The following is a 6,000-nucleotide window of genomic DNA, read 5'->3' on the forward strand; positions in this document are numbered from 1 at the left end:
CCTAATTGATTTTAATTTTAAATCAAAGCATAGTTTTAACTGGGACTATAACCTGAAGCCAATAAAGGCTGGGGCCCTATCTTTCTGTTTGGCATTTTTTCCCCCAGACTACCATATTATTGTGCAGAAGACCAAAAACTAAGTTGCAAATGAAAATTACATTTACTATTTGCTCATGATCGACTTGGATGATAGTTGTAAAAAAATCACTTTCTAAAAAGTGGATACTTATGGATTCAGATACTGTTGTCATTTGATAATTTCATCTCAGCAATTACAGTTTTCAGGGTTTATACTTTCATTAAAAAAAAAAAAGAGTAACACATATAACTATTGGTATTCTTTCTAGTACCAAGAAATCCTGTTACTGTGGATAATTTAAGACTGAAAATAATTTCAATTCATTTGTATATACCTTTGGAATATGGCTTTATCCTTAACTTTTTTTTTATCCAGTACTGTAAAATTTGCTTCCTACTAATTAAAACTCAATTCATTTAGTAAAGGAGAAGTAGTAGAAAATTTGGCTTAACCACTGCTTGCTGTAAGAAGAAAGTAAGCTGATGTGGCAACAATTATGCTGACTCTGTTAGGCTTAGTTTTACAGCAGGGAAAGATGGATGTGTATGTACTAGGACTTTAGCCTTCTTGCTACATTGTTTTGGGTGGTCTTCCTGTAGGATCCAATCAGAGAGTCCTCTCTGATCAAACCTTTGAATCTGCTTTCATTATTTCTGCCACTTCACCACAGTGACCTTTTTTTTAAAAAAAAAAGAAAGAAACAGAGATTTGAGATGTATTTTTCCTCCTGGCATACTGCTGGGATTTGAAGTTTGTTGTTAATTGAAATTCCTCTGAAGTTTTCCCCATAGGTTTCCCAAAGTGTGACTCCAACTTCTTATAGCTGCTGTGTGATCTCATTGTGTGATTTAATTCTCTGCTTCCAAAGACTGAAGAGAAGAGCTTTTGTTTCGTAAGAAAATCCATGGATTAAATGAAAAATTTACAAATATACAAGATGGCTCAGTGAGATCATCAAAAAACACCAACAAGAATGTATAAAATTAATATATTATCTAAGCTTGTGTTTGGGAAAAGCTTCTGGAGACACCAAAGTAAAGTTTAGGTGAAGACAGAAAGAGAAGACATACAGGAGATTAACTGTTCCATACTATTCGTAATAATTCAGTATCTGTTGTTAAGGTTTGGGATTTGATTTGGATATTGCCTAATAATCTACCAAGATTGGACCAATGTATGAAGAAAACAGGTTTAACCAATAAGAGTGAATAATACAACCACAGAAGAGGATGGAAAAATAGCCAACCAAAATGAAGTCTAGATGACAACTGTCTATGTATTCTGATGTGAAATATATAATTTTGCTGCCGTGTCCTTTAGATGTGACAGGCATATCATTTATTCAAGAAAAAGCAATCAGCCATTCTGTAGTTAGATGGAGAAAAGAGATTTCTCCTACTTTTCATATAATGGCCCAAGACTTCTAGAAACACTTCTATTTATTTATTTATTTATTTTTGATAATTTGCCATCATGTCTTCTTCTTTTCTGTCTGAGAAGACTGGAAATATCGCTGCTGAAACCTTGCTCTTGGTAACCTTTGAGCAGCTAAATACTAAAATGAGAGTTCTCAAAAATGTACTGAGAGAGAAATCAAGTACCTTAATTTGTTTCTGAAAATATTTCTAAAGAAATATTATAAAGAAATGAATTGTACTTTTTTTCAGCACTCATATCATTGCGTACAAGATGTTTTATACCAGATATTTGGAATTGGTGAGGGAGGAAAGGGGAGAGTGTGTATGTGTATGAAACATAGAAGTGATTGCTTTTGATTTTAATGTGGGCTTTTTTCCTAATCTTATTTAGCAAATAATGGCCTTATTGATTCTAATTTCTATTAGCTTTTTAAGTCCACAGACATCAATTTACTAAATTACATAGAGCCAATTAATAATCTCAATAAGTTCCATTTATCTTTATGTTATTTTAAATATGTTGTTATACCTAATGTCTGTGCACAGGATATTTTATGTTATCTTTGCAGTAGACTACTATGCTTTAAATGTGCTTTTGCCTGTACTTTATTATGTGTATAGTTTTGGAAATTTCTTTGGATTTATGATATCGTCAACGTGTATTTACAAAAATCCTTGCCCTATACCACCAAATATTTTTATGTTATTTATAAAACTATCTTAAAATTTAATAACTTTGTACCACATGATTTGATGAGTACATCAATGTTGCATTTCATTATATCCTATCAAGGCTATCCAGTTTTCTCCCCCATTATCCTGTTGGCAGTGTTTATCCATGTGTATATACCAGCAAAGCCCATCTCCTTCTATAAAATGAGTGAAGGAGCTTTACTGCAAAATTTATTGTCATTTCTGTTTATAGAACACTTACTGTTTTGACATATTTGAAAATTTTGCTCTTGAAGTGATGCTGATAATTGATCTGCCTTTATTTCTCAAGTAGTCACAGAGTGATACTCTTACAAACCACAATCACCAGAGAGTGAGAGGCAACATGAGATTGGCCTCTGCACTTTACAAATGAAGGAGCTATGGTTTGGGCCAGTTAAGTGACACCGCTAAAGTTATGCGTTAGCAGTGGATCCAATGCAGCAAGCAAAATATTGAGGTACTAGCTGCAGGTTATATCTATGCAGACCCCTATAGTAACCAGCTAATGTTTATGAAAATCTCTCTTCTTTGGAGCAGAGGATAGATAAAGCTTATCAGGAAAGATCTGACCGTGAAATGTTTTGTATTGTGCACATGGAAGATATTGCTACTGAACCTACTTTCTGATTTCAGTATGAAGCCATGGTTTAAGACCTGAAATCTTCATTTTAGGATAAATTTATGAATTGTACCTAACCCCCATGTGGCAGAGAGCAGCAGCAGACAGGGCCAGTGGCCAGAACAGATAAGGCAGGTGGGGGAGAGCCCCAGGCAGCAGGGAGCAGCGGCAGACAGAACCAGCAGGAACCGGTGGGGGGAACCCAGGAAGTGATTGGAGCGGTTGGAACAGCTAAGGGAAATGAACTTGTCTGTCAGTTTGTCGTACTGTGGTGGCTTGCATGTTGCTGTGAGGCTGGAGGCTGTGCCAGCAGGAGTGCCCTTGGTGGACCAATTTTGGTGGAGCTTCCAGACTGAGACAGACTCAGAAGAAGGAAGAAGCCATCCACTTCTCAAAGAATTAGCCAGTGAAAACCTCATCAATGGTGGTAAAACACTGATATACTACTGAAAAATTTTATGAATAGCCATGAAACATTGTCCGATACAGTGCCAGAAGATGAGCCCCTCAGGTCAGAAGGCACTCAAAATATAACTGGGAAAGAGCTGCCTCATCAGATTAGAGCCTAACCTAATGACATGGATAAAGTAGAGCTTTCAGGGCCTCCATTTGCTGATGTGGCACAACTCAGTATGAGAAGAAACAGTTGCAAACATCCATTGATAATTGGAACATGGAATGTATGAAGTATGAATCTTGGAAAATTGAAAGTTGTCAAAAATTAAATGGAATGCATAAAGATTGATATCCTAGGCATTAGTGAGCTGAACTGGACCAGTTTGGCCATTTTGCATTAGACAACCATATGATCTATGCCAGGAATGACAAATTGAAGAGCAGTGGTGTGGCATTCATTGTCACAAAGGATGTTTCAAGATCTACCGTGAAGTACAACGCTGTCAGTGATTGAATAATATCCATACACCTACAAGGAAAGCCACTTAATGTTACTATTATTCAAATTTATGCATCAACCACCAAAGCCAAAGATGAGGAAATTGAAGAATTTTACCAACTTCTGCAGTCTGAAATTGACCAAACATGCAATCAAGATGTGCTGGTTATCACTGGTGACTGGAATGCAAAAGTTGGAAATGAAGAATTACTGGTAGTTGGAAAATTTGGCCATGGAGATAGAAATAATGCTGGATATCACATGATAGAATTTTGCAACACCAACAACTTATATTCAATGGAAATACCTTTTTTCAACAACACACATGGACTTTGTCAGTTGGAGTACACAGGAATCAGATGACTACATCTGTGGCAAGAGGTAATGGAGAAGCTTAGTATCTCCAGCCAAAACAAGGCCAGTAGCTGATTGTGGAATAGACCATCAACTGCTCATATTCAAGTTCAAGTTGAAGACAATTAAAACAAGTCCACGAGAGCCAAAATATGACCTTGATTATATCCCTTCTGAATTTAGAGAGCATCTAAAGAATAGATTTGATGCATTGAACACCAATGACCGAAAACCAGAGGAATTGTGGGATGACATCAAGAACATCATCCAAGAAGAAAGCAAGAGGTCATTAAAAAGAGAGGAAAGGAAGACAAGACCAAAATGGATGTCAGAAGAGACTCTGAAACTTGCCCTTGACTGGAGAGTAGCGAAAGCAATGGGAGGAAATGACAAGATAAAAGAGCTAAACAGAAGATTTCAAAGAGCAGCTTGAGAAGACATCAATTATTATAATGAAATGTGTTAAGACATGGAGTTAGAAAGCCAAAAGGGAAGCACATGCTTGGCATTTCCCAAGCTGAAAGAACTGAAGAGCAAATTTAAGCCTCAAGTTGCAATATTGAAAGAGTCTATGGGCAATATATTGAATGATGTACGAAACATCAAAAGAAGATGGAAGGGATACAGAATAACTGTACCAAAAAGAATTGGTTGATGTTCATCCATTTCAGGAGGTTCCATATGATCAAGAACCAATGGTATTGAAGGAAGAAGTTCAAACTGAACTGAGGGAAGTGGCACACTACCCAATGAGATGTTTCAATAAACAGATGCCACACTGGAGGCACTCACTCGGCTATGCTAGGAGACTTGGAAGACAACTACATGGCCGACTGACTGGAAAAGATCCATATTTGTACCCATTCAAACCAAAGGTGATCCCACAGAATGTGGAAATCATTGAACAATATCGTTAATATTGCATGCAAGTAAAATCTTACTGAAGATAATTCAAAAAACGTTACAGCAATATATTGACTGAGAACTTCCCAAAATGTAAGCTGGATTCAGAAGAGGACATGGAACGAGGGATATCATTGCTGATGTCAGATCTTGGTTCAAAGCAAAGAATACCAGAAAGATGTTTACTTGTGTTTTATTGACTATGCAAAAGCATTCGATTGTGTGGATCATAACAGATAATGGAAAACATTGAGAAGAATGGGAATTCAACAACACTTAATTGTGCTCATGAGGAACTTGTACATAGACCAAGGAGGCTGTCATTCGAACAGAACAAGGGGACACTGCATGATTTAGGATCAAGAAGGGAGTGCATCAGGATTGTATCATTTCACCATACTGATGCAATCTGCATATTGAGAAAATAATCCAAGAAGCTGGACCAAATGAAGAAGAACATGGCATCAGGTTTGGAGGAAGACTCATTAACAACCTACATTATGCAGACAACATTACTTTGTTCGTTGAAAGTGAGAATGACTTGAAACACTTATTGATGAAGACTGAAGACTGCAGTCTGCAGTATGGATTATACCTCTATATAGAGAAAACAAAAATCCTCACAACTGGTCCAATAAACAGCTTCATGGTGGATGGAGAAAAGATTGAAGTTGTCAAAGACTTCATATGACTTGGTTCTACAATCAGCACCAATGGAGGCAGCAAGATATCAGACATCGTACAGCACCAGGCAAATCTGCTGTGAAGGACCTCTTTCAAGTGCTGAAGAGCAAAGATGTCTCCCTGAAGACTAAGGTGCACTTGACACAAGCCATGATATTTCCAATTGCCTCATATGCATTTGAGAGCTGGACAATGAATAAGGAAGACAGAAGAAGAGTTGACGCTTTTGAGATGTGGTGTTGGTGAAGAATACTGAAAGTACCATAGACTGCTAAAAGAACTAACAAATCTGTCCTGGAAGAAGTGCAGCTGGAATGCTCCTTGGAAGCGAG

This window comes from Orycteropus afer, unplaced genomic scaffold, assembly GCF_000298275.1.
Source record: "Orycteropus afer afer isolate SDZICR_OR568_19922 unplaced genomic scaffold, OryAfe1.0 scaffold00504, whole genome shotgun sequence".
Taxonomy (NCBI): domain Eukaryota; kingdom Metazoa; phylum Chordata; class Mammalia; order Tubulidentata; family Orycteropodidae; genus Orycteropus; species Orycteropus afer.